The sequence below is a fragment of the Rhinoderma darwinii genome, unplaced genomic scaffold (genome assembly GCF_050947455.1).
Source record: "Rhinoderma darwinii isolate aRhiDar2 unplaced genomic scaffold, aRhiDar2.hap1 Scaffold_108, whole genome shotgun sequence".
NCBI classification, from domain to species: domain Eukaryota; kingdom Metazoa; phylum Chordata; class Amphibia; order Anura; family Rhinodermatidae; genus Rhinoderma; species Rhinoderma darwinii.
The window spans coordinates 257,105-276,382 of NW_027461950.1; positions in this window are offsets into that span (position 1 = coordinate 257,105).

The following is a 19,278-nucleotide window of genomic DNA, read 5'->3' on the forward strand; positions in this document are numbered from 1 at the left end:
CAGTATAGTAACACATGCGGCACTTTACAGTCAGTATAGTAACACATGCAGCACTTTACAGTCAGTATAGTAACGCAGGCTGCACTTTACAGTCAGTATAGTAACACATGCGGCACTTTACAGTCAGTATAGTAACACATGCGGCACTTTACAGTCAGTATAGTAACACATGCGGCACTTTACAGTCAGTATAGTAACACATGCGCCACTTTACAGTCAGTATAGTAACACATGCGGCACTTTACAGTCAGTATATTAACACATGCAGCACTTTACAGTCAGTATAGTAACGCATGCTGCACTTTACAGTCAGTATAGTAACACATGCGGCACTTTACAGTCAGTATAGTAACACATGCGGCACTTTACAGTCAGTATAGTAACACATGCGGCACTTTACAGTCAGTATAGTAACACATGCGGCACTTTACAGTCAGTATAGTAACACATGCTGCACTTTACAGTCAGTATAGTAACACATGCGGCACTTTACAGTCATTATAGTAACGCACACTGCACTTTACAGTCAGTATAGTAACACATGCGGCACTTTACAGTCAGTATAGTAACACATGCGGCACTTTACAGTCAGTATAGTAACGCACGCTGCACTTTACAGTCAGTATAGTAACGCACGCTGCACTTTACAGTCAGTATAGTAACACATGCGGCACTTTACAGTCAGTATAGTAACACATGCGGCACTTTACAGTCAGTATAGTAACACATGCGGCACTTTACAGTCAGTATAGTAACACATGCAGCACTTTACAGTCAGTATAGTAACGCACGCTGCACTTTACAGTCAGTATAGTAACACATGCGGCACCTTACAGTCAGTATAGTAATACATGCGGCACTTTACAGTCAGTATAGTAACGCACGCTGCACTTTACAGTCAGTATAGTAACACATGCAGCACTTTACAGTCAGTATAGTAACACATGCGGCACTTTACAGTCAGTATAGTAACACATGCGGCACTTTACAGTCAGTATAGTAACGCACGCTGCACCTTACAGTCAGTATAGGAACACATGCAGCACCTTACAGTCAGTATAGTAACACATGCGGCACTTTACAGTCAGTATAGTAACACATGCGGCACTTTACAGTCAGTATAGTAACACATGCAGCACTTTACAGTCAGTATAGTAACACATGCTGCACTTTAAAGTCAGTATAGTAACACATGCGGCACTTTACAGTCAGTATAGGAACACATGCGGCACCTTACAGTCAGTATAGGAACACATGCGGCACCTTACAGTCAGTATAGGAACACATGCGGCACTTTACAGTCAGTATAGTAACACATGCGGCACTTTACAGTCAGTATAGTAACACATGCGGCACTTTACAGTCAGTATAGGAACTCATGCGGCACCTTACAGTCAGTATAGTAACACATGCGGCACTTTACAGTCAGTATAGTAACGCATGCTGCACTTGCTTTCTGTCCACGTCTATTGGATCTGTACTACCAATCCGTAATATTTGTAAACCGAAACTGCACAGACCAGACTAGGAATGAATGTGATCATCGAGCCAGTAATATAATCTGAAAACTATTCACTGCATGTTCAGGTCTTAAAGAATTGAGATGATTCAGGAAAAAGGAGCACCGGCGCTGCTATATAGGATGTCGAGGCAATGAAATAAATAAATAATATTTATTTGTAAAGACAGGGTTACGCGTTTCGACGCCGGACCGGCGTCTTCATCAGGCCAGCTTGATTTATTTATTTCATTGCCTCGACATCCTATATAGCAGCGCCGGTGGTCCTTTTTCCTGAATCATCTCAATTATTTACCTTGACAGCAAAACTTTTTGCATGTGTACGGACTTGGCTGCAGCTTCATGCTTTTGTGATACCTACTGGTATCCATTCTCTAAGGTGAGCAATTTTCTTGTTGGTCATATTGCTCAATATACTCCCTCGCTTTATTGCACTATGTGGCGCCGTGTCTCCTTTTTATTTTTCTAATCCAGGTCTTAAAGAGGCTCTGTCACCAGATTTTGCAACCCCTATCTCCTATTGCAGCAGATCGGCGCTGCAATGTAGATAAGAGTAACGTGTTTTTTTTTTAAAAAACGAGCATTTTTGGCCAAGTTATGACCATTTTTATATTTATGCAAATGAGGCTTTCTAAAGTACAACTGGGCGTGTTTAAAGTTATGTACAACTGGGCGTGTATTGTGTTCGTTACATCTGGGCGTTTTTACTTCTTTTACTAGCTGGGCGTTGTGTATAGAAGTGAATGATGCTGACGAATCAGCATCATCCACTTCTCTTCGTTACCACTCGTTAATACTCGTTTTTAAAAAAAAAATTTTTTTTACTCGTATCTACATTGCAGCGCCGATCTGCTGCAATAGCAGATAGGGGTTGCAAAATCTGGTGACAGAGCCTCTTTAAAGGGGTTGTTCCAAGATTAAATGTTATCCCCTGTCTACAGGACAGGACATAACATGCTGATCAGTGGGGCTCCCTCGTACCCCTGAGTTAATGACGATGGAGGTCAAGCATACACCCTGCCGCTCCAGTTACTCAGGGGTACAAGGGACCACCGTTCCGGTTATCAGTGGGGGTCCCAGTGGTCAGACCCCCACCGATCAGCATGTTATGTCCTGTCCTGTAGACAGGGGATAACATTTAATCTTGGAACAACCCCTTTAACTGCAAGGGGCAAAAATGTATATTTAGAAAAAAAGGCATATGGAACAGAAGCAAAGCAAAAAATAAACTGCGCACAGCCTATAAATAAATATGTACCAGCAGTGTATATACCGCACAGATCAATATATAGCAGCAGTGTATATACCGCACAGATCCATATATAGCAGCAGTGAATATACCGCTCTGATCCATATATAGCAGCAGTGAATATACCGCTCTGATCCATATATAGCAGCAGTGAATATACCGCACATATAAATATATACCAGCAGTGTATATACCGCACAGATCAATATATACCAGCAGTGTATATACCGCACAGATCAATATATAGCAGCAGTGTATATACCGCACAGATCCATATATAGCAGCAGTGAATATACCGCACAGATCCATATATAGCAGCAGTGAATATACCGCTCTGATCCATATATAGCAGCAGTGAATATACCGCACATATAAATATATACCAGCAGTGTATATACCGCACAGATCCATATATAGCAGCAGTGAATATACCGCACAGATCCATATATAGCAGCAGTGAATATACCGCACATATAAATATATAGCAGCAGTGTATATACCGCACAGATCCATATATAGCAGCAGTGTATATACCGCACAGATCCATATATAGCAGCAGTGAATATACCGCACAGATCCATATATAGCAGCAGTGTATATACCGCACAGATCCATATATAGAAGCAGTGAATATACCGCACAGATCCATATATAGCAGCAGTGAATATACCGCACAGATCCATATATAGCAGCAGTGAATATACCGCACAGATCCATATATAGCAGCAGTGAATATACCGCTCTGATCCATATATAGCAGCAGTGTATATACCGCACATATAAATATATACTAGCAGTGTATATACCGCACAGATCCATATATAGCAGCAGTGAATATACCGCACAGATCCATATATAGCAGCAGTGTATATACCGCTCTGATCCATATATAGCAGCAGTGAATATACCGCACAGATCCATATATAGCAGCAGTGTATATACCGCTCTGATCCATATATAGCAGCAGTGAATATACCGCAGATATAAATATATACCAGCAGTGAATGTTATCAGCCACAGTCCGCCCTTCTCCTCCTCCTCTCATCCAATAACATGTGGAGGCCGAGGAGAGGTGCAGAGCTGCCATACTCACTCGTTAGACGCGCTCTCTGTATCGTGGTCCGCAGGGGCGTGCGCTTCTCCTCTGCAAGCTCTGTTGTGAACTTGTGATATTCTGCACACAGGGGCGGATGTAGGATTGAAATCTAGGGCAGGGGTGGAAAAAACACAACCTGTCAACGGAAAAATCATCTGTCAGAAGTAAAAATGTTTCCCGATGAGTACAAGAAAGCCCCACCTGGGAATTAGACTTTCTTGTACTCCACAATGGGGAAACATTTTTTCCCTCTGGCGGCTAACTTTTCAGTTGACAGGAAGCAGAGTTACATGAAGGGAAATTATTTTTCCTTGACCTCTAGTTTCTATTGTGGCGCAGGGGAGTATAAAAAAGTATAGGTTTTATATTTGTAATACTGCTAACTTTTATTTTTTTGCTATGTTCGGCTGGACCATTTAGACTAAGGGTATGTGCACACGTAGTGACCAAAAACGTCTGAAAATACCGAGCTGTTTTCAAGGGAAAACAGCCCCTGATTTTCAGACGTTTCTTGAGCAACTCGCGTTTTTCGCGGCGTTTTTTACGTCCGTTTTTGGAGCTGTTTTCATTGGAGTCTATGAGAAAACGGCTCCAAAAACGTCCAAAGAAGTGTCCTGCACCTCTTTTGACAAGGCAGTCATTTTACGCATCGTCGTTTGACAGCTTTCAAACGACGACGCGTAAATGATAGGTCGTCGGCACAGTACGTCGGCAAACCCATTCAAATGAATGGGCAGATGTTTACCGACGTATTGTAGCCCTATTTTCAGACGTAAAACGAGGCATAATACGCCTCGTTTACGCCTGAAAATAGGTCGTGTGAACCCAGCCTTAGTCATGGATTAGTTGGACTACTTCGATAATGTACGTTTTTTTTTTTTAATAAAATAGTGAAAGAGGGTTGTGCGGGGGAGTTTTTATTTCAATAACAAAAAAAAATCCTATGTCTGTTTTTTTAAAATTATACTAGCGGCCGGCCTTAGGTTGGATGGCGCACTGTGCGGGGGACTCTATTGCTGCCCTCTACAAATACAGGCAAATATACACATATATATATATATATATATATATATATATATATATATATATACAGTCCAGGGTGGATGAACACAGCACTCCAAATGCAACAAATCAGGCCATGTGCTCGTTACCTGGGGGTGAATCAATTCCCCAATATCCAAATAGAGAAAAATGTAGAGCGTAGTAACGGCACCAGGACTTCAAGATGGATGAAAGCAAAAGTGGATTTATTTCACCTCAATACAGCAACGTTTCGGTTCAACAGGAACCTTTCTCAATGGCTTGAGAAAGGTTCCTGTTGAACCGAAACGTTGCTGTGTTGAGGTGAAATAAATCCACTTTTGCTTTCATCCATCTTGAAGTCCTGGTGCCGTTACTACGCTCTACATTTTTCTCTATATATATATATATATATATATATATATACACACACACACACACACACACACACACACACAGACATAAAGCATGTTAACATATACAGACACATATATATATAAACACACACACACACACACACACACACATATACAGACAGACAGACAGAAGGCAACACACATACCAACACATATATACACACATAGACAGACACAAGGCATGTATACATATACAGACACATATATACACACACACACACACACACACACACACACACACACACACACAGACAGACACAAGGCATGTATACATATACAGACACATATACACACACATAGACGGATCCAAGGCATGTATACATATACAGACACATATATACACACACACACACACACACACACACAGACAGACAGACACAAGGCATGTATACACATACCAACACATATATACACACATAGACGGACCCAAGGCATGTATACATATACAGACACATATACACACACACACACACACACACACACACACATACAGACACAAGGCATGTATACATATACCGACACATATATACACACACACACATACAGACAGACACAAGGCATGTATACATATACAGACACATATACACACACATACAGACAGACAGACACAAGGCATGTATACATATACAGACATATATATATATATATATATATATATATATATATATACTCACACACACACACACACACACAGACAGACAAAGCATGTATACATATAGAGACACATATATACACACACATAGACAGACAGTCAGACACAAGGCATGTATACATATATACACACTCACAGGAACTTACCATCTCTCCAGCTGCACAGGTTTCTTGCAGGTCTGTGGGCGGAGCTTCCTCCTCGGCTCTGCACTTGCTTCCTCTGCTTCCTCAGTGTGTGTAACGAGGAGCAGAGAATATAGAGTCCAAAGCACGGCCTGCACAGTTGCGCCCCCTACATGGTGGGAGGATGCAGCACCATGTCGCACACATCTAAGGCTGCCCAATGCAGTCAGTCAGATGCCCCCCTCTTGTCAGTATGGTAGCAGCCCATCACTTTTAAATTAGTGAGGGCAGGAGGCTGAGCGCAGTAATTGGCACTCTGCCACTCTAGTCTTTATCAACGACTCAGCCTCCTGTCCTCAACTCATTACTTACCAGCTGCTTTTCTTTTCTTCAGGAGACGCTCCTCCCGGAGTCCTCCAGGTTCCCTATGCTCCTCTCTCGCAGCGCGTGCAGCGTCACAGAGGGGGAGTGTACTAGCAGACGTGCGCCTATCGTGCTGCACGTCTACTAGGTAAAGTACTCTCCCCTGCCTTCCCCACGCATCCCCCCTGGCCCTGCCACAATATGCCGCCCCCCGTTTTTAGCTCGCTGGCGCCGCCTGAGGCCGCTGCCTCACCTCGCCTAATGGCAGGTGCGGCCCTGCCTGTCGTCACTGTCCATATATGTACAATTACATCAAGGTCTCCTCCTGGAGTGCGATCCCTGGCCACAGCGTGGCCGACGCTCTGGACAGGGATTCTGCTCCTATAGGGAATGCCTTACGTCACTGTCCATATATGGACAGTGACAGCAGGGGCTCCTCCTGGAGTGGAATCCCTGGGGTGTGTGGCACCATCTACATGGGCACTGTGTGTGACACTATCTATATGGGCACTGGCGCTTTATATCAGCACACTGGTACTAGGGGCAGCTAAGGGGGCATTAAACTGTATGGGGACAGCTATTTGTCATTACACTGTGTGTGGGGTCCTATGGGAACATAATACTGAGTGGGCTGTACCGGTTATGTGTGGGCAGAGACTACTTAGATTAGATACTTGAAAGTTGGTAGGTATGTTTACTGGTGTGTGCTGGGGCAGAGCGAGTGTGTCTACTCCAAATTTGCAGCATAAGGCAATGAGGTTGCTTTACCACATGCCAATGCTGCAATTTTGGGATTTGCTCCCTCTAGTGACCAGCACATGGAAATGTTATAAATTAGAATCTAATTTATAATATTTCCTGAATTGTGAAAAAATTAAAAAAATTAAAACAATGTGTAATCATTTATATACTAACTGTTTAACTGAAAAAAATAAAAATAAATTCCTAGCGACACATCCCCTTTAATACTGGCGTTTCATACACCAGTCCTATTAAACAGTTTGCTGGAGTAAGATGCAACACATTTATTAACAGGCGAACGACTCTTAATAAATGTGTCGCATCTTTTAGCTGCAACGCGGCCTGTCATCAGTACTTTCTACGTGCTGCGGCCTGCTGTACATTTAAAGTAAATTTTTACAATTTATTTTATTGTCTGATTGGGGGGGCATACAGTCTGATTGGGGGGAGGTATGGGTCTGGCACGGACTTTTGCCTTGTTACGCCCCCCAGAGATAAATCTGGGCCGCACTATACATATAGATTTCTGCTATAATTTACATCAGTTACTGGCGTAAATTATAGTAAAATTGTTGGCCATTTCTGCTAAGCCCCGCTCATTTTTTGCCCCCTAAAATTTCAACATTTGCGCATTTTGTGAATTTTCTACGCTAGTAAACTGTTGTAGAAAGGTTAATATATTCCCCCCAAAGGCTACAGACCGTAATACAATATCTTAATGTAAGGATGTGTACACATAATTGTGCTGCAACGCTTGTTGTCTCCATTCTATGTCAGTGTGGGAAGTAGATGTCCGGCCTTATGATTTTGTGATATGTGATAGACCCAGAATCCCAATCACCAAACCAAAGAATGCAAAATAAAGACACAAAACATTATAATTGGGTGTTAAATGGTCAAAACTTTTATTATATTATATGACCAAACCCAAAATGGCAAACCTCTGACTCACGAAGAGTCACCCTCCAGCACGCAGGAAAGGAAAAACCCCCTGTGGGGGAAACCTCTAGGGAAACCATGGCTGGAGGATTGCCCTTCCTCTAGGCTTAGAAGGTGCCAAAATATAATTTGTAACAGAATTTGTACATTTTCTCAGATTTTCAAGGAAAGACAATACAATGAACGAACTACATAAAACACATAAATCGGCTGATCTGGATGGCTAGGCGGGTGTCTCTCTTCCTGGGCACCCATTAAAATGAATGGGTGATCCACGGATGAGACGGGTCCTCCAGATGCCTCCTTGTAGCACCTGTCTCTGCTCTGGCTAATAGGGGGGGATCTCCTGCTGGAAACCTCCTCTATTACAGACAACCCATATGAAGAGGATGGCATCACTGTGATGAAGAAGTTGTCTGGGGTGAAGGGTTTCCCTGCTAGAACCTACAAATTACATCAGGTCGACATTGGTGGGGAAGTCAAGCTCAAGGTCCTCAGTCCCATCCAATATGGCGCTAAATGTGGCAGTAAAACCTTCTAATATGGAATCTTCTTTATGTCATAAACATTTGTGTTTATGACATCAGCGCATTCATCATCATTGCTACAGGAGTTTCTTACCACTGCCGCCTCGTTCATTGTGACATCACCCACAGTGGTCTGAAGTGTTAACCCTTTAATGACTGGCAGTGTACTTACCACAGAGGCCATAAAGCTGAATAGTACATATCAGCGGCCATAAAGGAAAAGGGATAATGCAGGGAACATCTCCGCACAAGAACAATCCATGACAAAGAGTTCTCCAGGATAAGATAACTTGTCTGCTTTCTCCAAAAACCAGCACCACACCTGTCCATAGGTTGTGTGTGGTATTACAGCTCATTACCATTCACTTCAATGGAGCAAACCTGCAATACCAAATACAACCTGTGGATAGGTGTGGTGCTGTTTCTGGAAGAAAGCAGCCATATTTTTGTAATCCTGCACAGCCCCTGTTAGAAATAGTTCAAAAAAAGGGAGAGAGAAGAAATTAAAAAAAGGGAAAAAGAGGAACTCTGAGGTAAAAGAAATCAAACTAGACTGAAAGGAGTCTGCTGGAGGTGCCATATGGAAAGACATGTTTCTGCCATGGGGACCAGATTAGTTGAAAAACTATGCAGTTCATCTTCGAATGCAGCGTCACAAAAACAAATTATTTTGTAAAAAAATTAAAAAGTGTTTTTATTGTGCAAAACTAGAAAAACTTTTACGTACATGTTGGTTCAGGAGTCCTGGTGGTCCTCCATGGGCTTTACCCATGGAGTGTTTGGAGACATGTTGGAGCTGTGGGGGAATGGTAGGTACGCTTACTGACATCTGATGGGATTGTAGGCACATCGCACCATTTTGGTTGGCAATAAATGCTCTCTTTGAACATGCCCTCTCCGCTCCATTCTCTCCAGATCTATTTCTTTCCAGAAGAAGGTTCTCCTCCATTTATTCAGACTAGGTTGTGCCTAGACATTGGAAGTCTACAATTCCCCGGTACAAATCTAAATGTTTGGCCACATTCACTGATATTGAGAATCCAGCAACTCTGCCGATTGTTGAAGTAATCTCAGGCATTTTCTGAGTAGTTGACCGCTAACTCCCTCCACTCTGCTACCTCGCTGTAGTGCCCGACCATTCAATTTTTTTCTTCACTCTCTGTAATTGTCGCCTGTCTATTGCTTGTTGTTTTAACCTTTCTCATTGATAAAAGTACAGATTTGGTAAAGACGACGCTTACATTGTTTCCTAATTGTCTTTTGGTGAGCTGCATTTTTTTTTAACATTTTGTACTGCTTTATGGTTTTAATAAAGATTGAGCAGAGTTACTGCAGTTAAGCGGTGATAAATATTCTTCTACGTCCTGCTCCTGAGATGACCTCAGGGAGAACAGAAGCCTCCCATAAAGCAGAAGGAGACCGGGGTGGTGGACATTGTTAGGTAAAGGTTAAACAGACTTACCATCAGGGGTGCTCAGGGATATGCCGCTAATCCCCAAGTCAAGACTAGCTAGGAGGTCAAGGCTTCCTGAGCCCTGCTCACACCATAGTCAGGAGCCCCCAGCTTGACTGTGTCTGATTTGGGACAGGTAGTGGCTCAATTACTGGCTGGTGTTAGAGAGGCTTTGGTGCAGCGTGAGGTCCCACCACCTGTGGTCCCCCTTGCTCCTTCTCCTGTGGCGGCGTGGTACGGTTCGGTATCTGGGGCTGCGGCGCTAGGTTCTAAAGTCACTGGGAGTGCTGGTGGGTCTGGCGCTCCTGTTGCGGTTCAACTGCATGGGGTTCGGTTAGCCAAATGTTTGTTTTGAGAGCTCCCTTAAGACGGAGATTAGAGATCGTATTTGGCGTGATGAATATGTTGAGATTTTCTCTCTTTTGCCGTTAGAGAAATTAAATTTGAATAGAGGAATGTCTGACGAGAGTAAGGCTGGATTCACACGAGCACATTACGTCCGTAATGGACGGAACGTATTTCGGCCGCAAGTCCCGGACCGAACACACTGCTGGGAGCCAAAATAAGTGTCAGACAATATTAGCACCATACAATACAATACTGCTGTAGTACAGCGCCCTAATAATACAGTGTACTTAACACTAAATGAAATTTACTACATATTTCAAGGAGTTTTCCAGGAACATTTAAATGGGTTTATATGGCCACAAAACATTAAAAAAAAAAAAAAAACCTTTACAATATACTGATGTTCTCCATTCCAGGCTGTATCACGTGCTTGTATTGTCAGGTCAGTTTGATCGCTGTTGTATCTGATCCCATCAGAGGAAAGCAGGAAAAACCTTCCCACATCTCTCCCTTATGGAAAAGTTTTCCCTTCATTCCACTAATGGGAGCCATATAAAAAATACACAATGCTCACATTGCCTAATACGACAGAATACATACAGGAGAAAATAAGAAAACAGTGTCTAAGCTTTACAATATAGTACTGGGGGGGGATTGTGTACAAAAAGAAAAAATAAGTTGTACGGCCACCAAGACGAGCTGGAGATCCTTCAGCTTCAATTAGAGTCTGTTCACATGTGGATTTTCACCACATTTTATTAAATTGGCATTAGAATTTTAGTGATCTGAATAGTAATCTGAAAATTGTTAACTGTTTTCCTGCCATTTTTTTTTCACTTTTCAAAGGTTTAATTTATAATTTTGCACAAAAAAAACGGACAAAAAAACTACAAAGCATGAAAAGCAAATAATAACACATTGAATTCTATTTAACCAACAAACCCAACCAGTCACACAGAGAAGCGTCCATTTCCTCATCTAAGGCTTCATTCACATCTGCATCAGGACTCTGTTCATGGGTTCCGTCTAACCTTTCCGTCAGAGGAACCCATGAACGGAATCCAAACTGAAACAAACAGAAACCATAGGTTTCCGTTTGCATCACCATGGATTTCAATGGTGACGGATCCGGTGCAAATGGTTTCCGTTTATCACCGTTGTGTGAGGGTTCCATCGTTTTGACAGAATGAATAGCACAGTCGACTATGGTATTTATTCCGTCAAAATAACAGAACCCTTACACAACGGTGACAAATGGAAACCATTTGCACCGAATCCGTCACCATTAAAATCAATGGTGATGCAAACGGAAACCTATGGTTCCAGTTTGGAGTCCGTTCATGGGTTCCCCTGGCGAAAAGGTCCGACGGAACCCATGAACGGAGTCCCAACGCCGATGTGAACGAAGCCTTAGTTATAAGGATAGATAATGATTTCCTTCACATTTGAGCTACAAGTTACGTAGCCGTTCCTTTCAGCTTAACCCATCGGGACCAAATCTTTTCTAATTTGTAGGGACATTTCCTACTCATATATAAAATGTTATACAGGAGGACATATTTATTGACAAGTTGTAACTAATGAGAAAGGGCAGGGGGGAAGGGTCTGTGGATTTCCAGGTCATATTTCCCTGTGTTTTTTAAATGTTGTAAGAATCCTCGAAGGAAACACCACGTTTGTTACATATCGTATAATATGTCCCTGAAAAAATCTGAGAGCTCAAAATATGCATGAAAAGATTTAGGCCTCGGCCACACAGTGCAGAACATGCACTTCTATTAAATACAGGATTGCTGACAACATGTTGCCAACTGCAATTTTGCCATAGCAGTTTCTTCTGGGGCCAGTGTGAGGAATGGGGGGAACCACTTTGTCCATTTTGCTGCAGGTGGAGAGAGACTTTTTCTGTTATTTGCCCCTTGTCCTGAGCTCAGGAGGTTCTTAATTCAAATGAGACAAGCAGCCGATCAAACTGAGAAACCAGTGAACCAGTCCAAACCAGTGTAGAAGTGTCTGAAAATAATCCTCTCCACTGTCACCTTCAGACTGTCCGACCACAATGGTGAGGATATGCGTAGCAGCAGCCGCAGGTGGGCATGGATTATAAACTTATAGTTGATGATACTTTTGATTGTTGTGTTTTTATTTACAAGTTGAGCACCAAGCGCGTCACCTATGTAAACATGTATGCCACCTATGTAAACGTGTATGTGTATATCATTTCAGTGCTTTGCTGCCATCTAGTGAACAAACTGCATAAATAATTTGTGTAGTGCTGTTGTGTTATGTGTGCAGGACCTGTGATCACATGACCAGAGAGGCAAATTCTCAAATTCGTGCAGGTGCTGCACAGCTACTCAAGCAGGGGAGAAGCTGAATCTTTATTTAACAGGAGTTTAGCACCATATTTAAATATGCAATATTTAAAAAACAAATCGACATAAAAGTCATCAAACTGCATATTATGAGAGGAAAATGACTGTTATGCTATGTCGTTGATATATACATTGTGTGGTAAGTGTTATTCCTCTTAAGTAAACATATAACAGATCATTCCTCCAATTAAGACCCTTCGGGAATCTTGTATGAAGCTGCAGATCGCAGAACGCCTCCCTATTCAGGAAGTGTCTTCTCCAATATCCACCCGTCTTTGGTTTCTTCACTACTTCAAGGCCATAAAAACATTGGGGGGAATTTATTAAGATGGCATTTCATATGCCAGTCTTAATATAAAGAAAGTTGGAGTAAGATGCAATACATTTATTAAATGTGTCACATCTTTCGGCCGTTCTTGCGCCACAATCGTTATGTAGCGACCGCGGCCATGCTCCATCTATTCCCCCTACCCATCGGACAAAATGTAAAATAAAAAATAAGTATAATCTTTTTTCCGCTTCTCTTCTTCCCCCTTGATCCCCTAAGGCTCCCTGCTGCCCATACAATGCACTGACACCGAGCAGCGTCAGGTAGCAAATTGTAGAGGAGAATGGATCCAGCGCTGGTAATGATTTAAAAGGGAAAACGAAGTCCCATGTTTATTGAAAAAGGAGTAAAACAGAAGGGAGACGCAGTCCCAAGGTGTAAGTAGTCAGGACTTGAACCTGAGCCTACGCGTTTCGAACGCAGTCTGCGTTCTTAGTCATGGCAAATAAGTTGATAGCCGTGTGTCTGAGATTTCCCTATATGCTGATCGATCAGCTGGTGAGGTCAATATGCAAATGTTAGTAATTGGTAGATGCCTTTAATTAAGGAGTGGCTGATGAATATGGTGTGAATAGATGTAAAACAAACCATTGCCGTCATATATATAATACATATATACCATATATATATTGTTGGTGCAGTTTAATATAAGAAATAAAGAATGTAAAAATAACTGCAGCAATGATGATAGTGGAAGATAAACCCGTTTATCATGAATAAGCGCATACGGGAAAGACTAAGACACACGGCCTTGTTGGTACTTGTGCATACATGAGAAGCAAACATAACATGTTGACAAATCGAAACATTAAAAGTGTGAGAATATATAAACAGATTAAAAAAGAAATGAAGAAAAAATCGATGGTTTTGTATTTATAATGTAATATAATGGACTACTCATAGTCTGTGGTTATTCAAGAAATCTATCTTTGTGAGACCGATGCACATTATATAATGTTATTATATTGTCATAAATTCATGTTGTAAGATAAAGAGCTACACATTTAACGCAACTCAATGGGTGTGAATATGGTCTGATATTAAATACAAATAAATGGACTGCATTTGCTAATGGAGAAAACATAAAAATGAGTCAGATAAACCGGCTGATAGTTGATAATAGTACTATTATAAAGGAAAATGACAAAATATTAAAAAAAATGGAAAGAATGGAAAAATGTAAGTTTAACCTTCATGAAAAGACATTCAGTAAGTTTAATGACATGGCTCGATAATATAGCGTTATGTAACCTGTCAATATATGTAAAATTGTCACAGGATGATATAATAATAAATGTTACTGGTTGCATACCAAAAGAGCCGATAATTATGAATATAACTGTAAAGTACATGTGCAAATGATATTATTGTATTGTTTTGAATTCATATTATAAAGTGAGAGGCTGTTGAAAAAGAAAAAGGGGAATATTAAACATTGACGTAACTCAATAGGTGTGAATATGATCTTGTAATATATATGAATAAAAAATGCGTTTACTGATAAAGGAAACATTGATTCCGATTAAATGAAACCAGCTATTGGTATATAATAATATCATTATTATAAGCAAAAGTAACCTAATATCAAAGTACAAACTGTGAGTTTAGAATCACACAAAACATGCCATAAATTCATTGACTTACTGTATATGTCGGCGTATAAGACGACTGGGCGTATAAGACGACCCCCAACTTTTACCCTTAAAATATAGAATTTAAGATATACTCACCATTTCGTGCAGGAGCGCTTCACTATGGCCATCGGCGGCAGGACCCAGGACTCTCTGTCTCTTTGAACTCACGCATGCGCAGATAGGCTGTTTCATCGCGCGAGATCTGAGAGGCAGGGAATGAGAGGAAAGGGCGGGCCAGAGGATCTTACAGAGATGTTCCCTGGCGGCTAATACCGGCTTCCCTCAGATCTGTGGCGGATTCCGTGCATCCCGGGAGCCTGTGTACCGGACTGCAGGCTCACAAGGTAAGACACAACCTGTGTGTAGACAATATGTAGACTAGGGATGTCACGATACCAGAATTTGGACTTCGATACCGATACTTCGTTTAGTATTGCGATTTCGATACCAATTTCGATACTTTTGCCAACAGTAATAAAAAAAAATTCTTCCGTTTTCTGATGTGAGGCGCGACGTGTGATGAATTTTGAACACGCCTCACATTAATAGTAATTAATCCCATCATGTTTCTCAGTCATATTGGGTTAATGTGCGAGGTACATGATGGGGTTAATTACTATTAATGTGAGGAACATGGAGGGTAAATTCATCGCACCTCGCGCCTCACATTAATAAGTGAATGAAAGCCGTGTTTATTTCATTTTTTTACAGCGTAGACATCATAAATGATGCAAAAACATTGTTGTCCGCGCCATTACTGAATGTGTGTATTTTATGTATTGAGACTTATTTTAATGTTTATTGTAAAAAAGGTGAAGGTGTATTTTTTTTACAATTTAACAATACTTTGTTTTTACTTTATTTTTAAACTTTAATGTACTGACATATATCAGATATGTGCCAGTACATCAGCCTGTGGACGGATAATACACAGGCAGTTGTTAGGACATACTTGGGTATGTCCTAACAACATGAAATATGGTAAGACAGCCCTGGGGTCCGTCAATAGACCCTGGGCTGTCTGCCCATATATGGTATGGCCCTCGATCGCGTCACAGGAATTCCCTGTGACGCGATCCAGGGGCATCCCCCCTTCTCACTTTCCCCTGAATGCTGCAGTCAGCTGTGATCGCAGCATTCAGGGGAAGAACGGCGGAGATGAGCGGTTTCTCTGATCTCCGCCGTTATAGAGCGGGGCTGCGGCTGTGTAATACAGCCATTGCCCCGCTCCTGACAGTAAGTGCACGCGCGGTCAGCATGAGGTGATGCGGCCGGCGCTGCACTAATGAGCGGCAGTTCAGGCACTGAAGACAGAACATGGGGGTGTTTTGTAGCGCGCCCGCCATGTTCTGTCTCCAGTGCCGCCGCTCATTAGTGCAGCGCTGGCCGCATTGCATCATCCTGACCCCGCGAACTTATCATGACTCAGGAGCGGGGCTGTGGCTGAATTACACAGCCGCAGCCGCGCTCCCATACATTCATGTGTATTATACTGAGCTGTGCGGCTGCAATGTGCATCCCTAATGTAGACAATATCCGGCATATAAGACGACCCCACACTTTTGACATTTTTTTAAGGGTGTAAAAAGTCGTCTTGTACGCCGATATATACGGTAATTGAATATGTGGTCTTGTATCGCCATTGAATGCGTATCAAGTTATCTCAAATTCATGAAATAATATATAATGCTATTTGTGAGAATAAGCATCAATATGTCATGGTAAGTGTAGTTATAATTTAATAGTATATATAAAAATGAGATACGTTTTCCGATGAGGAAAAACGAAAAATAAAGATAAATGAGGCCAATTATTAAAGGGGTTGTCCGAGATACCAACATTTTTTCAAAAACTCTGTCATACATTACCCCTTATACAGACAACCTAAATAAAGCATTATTTTAAAAAAAAATTCTACTTAGCACATTTCTTCTTTGAATTTAGCACGGTTTGTTTACATGCAGTTCAGCTCTGGTTTGTTGATCTTTCCTTGTTATGAAACTTTTTTCCCGTGCACGCTCATTGCAGGCTGCAATGAGCGTGCACGTACATTCCAAGAGTTCACGTGAGCTGTCCTTGCTCCTCCCGCTGACCTCCTTCACTGGATTGTCTCCTTGCTGACATTCTTGAAGGATGGTGACCGTTCTCCCCCCATTATGTTTTGTTTCTCTTTTCAGGTCTATAAACCTCTTCGTGTCTCCCCTCACCCTCGTCCACCCTCACCCTAACCCTCACCCTCACCCTAACCCTCGCCCACCCTCCTCTATCTCACGTCTCTCTCCACTAAGGCTATGTTCACACAGAGTTTTTTTGCCGGAGGAATATCTGCCTCAAAATTCCGTCTTGAAGTTTGCGGCAGATTTACCTCTCCCTGCACGTTGATTTTTGCGTCATTTTTCCCGGAGTTTTTTGTGCGCTGTTTGCGGTTTTGTTTGCCGCTTTGTTCGGGCCGTTTTTCGCTTCGTTTATCTTGGCATTTTTTGCTTGTTTGTTTGCGTCTTTTTTTGCTGTGTTTTCCGTTGCGTTTATCGTAGCCTTTTTCGTATCGTTTCTTTTTTTGCATCGTTGTTTGCGGCTATTTTTGCTGCGTTTTTCGTTGCGTCTTTCGTGGCGTTTTCCCAGTAGTTTTTCACGGCGTTCTTTGCCTCTTTGTTTGCGGCTTTTTCCACGATGTTTTTCGCAACGTTTTCCGTGGCGTTTATCGTAGCCTTTTTTGCGTCGTTTTTCGCCTCTTTTTTTTTGCGTCGCTGTTTGCGGTTTTTTTTCTGCGTTTTTCGTTGCGTCTTTCATGGCGTTTTTCCTGTCGTTTTTCATGGCGTTTTTTGCCTCTTTTTTCGCGGCTTTATTTGCGATGTTTTTCGCTGCGTTTATCGTAGCCTTTTTGGCGTTGTTTTTGCGGCTTTTTTTGCTGCGTTTTTCGCGTCGTTTTCCGTCATGTTTTTCGCCCACGGCAATTGAGCGCCGCGGGCATAAAACAACGGAAATACGCTTTCTCTGCCTCCCATTGAAGTCAATGGGAGGTCAGAGGTGTAAACGCCCGAAGATGGAGCATGTCGCTTCTTTTTCCCACGAGGCAGTTTTACTGCTCGCGGGAAAAAGACGCCGACGCCTCCCATTGAAATCAATGGTACGCATTTTCGGGCCGTTTTTTACAAGTTTTGCTACGCTGTTTCCGCTTTAAAAAAAACCAGGCGGAAACATCCCCGTAATTTCAGCCGTTATGGACGCCCTCGTGTGAACATACCCTAACAATGTAGGCTTAGATACAGGACCCCAGAAGATCTTAACCAGTTCAGGGCCGCGCTATTTTGCGCCTTCAGGACCAGACACCGTTTAGCCATTTTTAGCACGCGTTAGTTAAATGGCTATAACTTTTTTATTTGTTGGGCTAACGACGTGATTTTTGCGTTGTTTTTTCCGTAGACAATGCAGGTTTCTTTTTTTTATCATTTTTATACACACCTTTTTTGCCATTTTAGAATTTTCTTTCATAAAGTTTGAAAATATTAGTAAAAAAAAAGCTTTTTTACGTTTCAGCTATTTTTTTTTGGTAATAACATAGTTTTACCCTAAAATATACCTTTTATTTGTGATCGTCATTGTCTACCGTAAATTTTAATATATTACATGTCTATATTAGGGTAATTGGGTCAGCGCTAGCGTTATAACAATGATTGTCGGGGGGGAACGGTATTTTATTGGGGTGGGTATTTTATGTGTATTTATTATTGTATTTTTTTTGCACTTTACTTTACTATTTTTTTATTACTGTAGTCTGATCCTCAAAGGTCAAAAAAGACCTTTGGGGACTTTATATATTTTTTTTCTTTCTTTTACATGTTTTTCCACTGTAACTGGAGCTGCACAGCAGCCCCAGTTACAGGGGAAATCAGCCCTCTCATAGTGACGATTGTCACTAATAGGGCTGTGCTGGGTCTAGTAAGACACAGCAGCAGTCTGCCACTAACGGCACCCGGTGATCATGTGACCAGTCACATGATACCGGGAGGAATAGAGACAGCGCCGCGGGGCCGCTGTCTCTATTTCTATACACAGCGTTCATTGAGCGCTGTGTAAAAAGACATCGGAGAAGACAGAAGCAGCTAAAGCAGCTTCTGTCTTCTCCTCAGGGTCCCCGGCAGTCACTGACAGCCGGAGACCCGACATACAGCTGCCCGATCGCGCGGGCAGCAAGTTAAAACCCGAGCCGTAGAAAGTCTATGGCTCGGGTTTTAAGGACCCGTCCCTGACCGCTGGCCGTAAAAATACAGCCAGCGGTCAGGAACCAGTTGTTAAACAGTGCACGGTGTCCCGCGGGCCGCAGATAACAGCCTCAAGGGCTGCATGCGACCCGTGTGCTGCATAGTGTTGTATAATTCCCTATCAAAGCCTACTATGTGTAGGCTTTGATAGGGGAAGAACTAAAAGTACAGAGGTCACTGTACCTTTCTAGTCCGCGGGTGCCGTCCCTCTTCACTTTTTTCACTGTGAACATG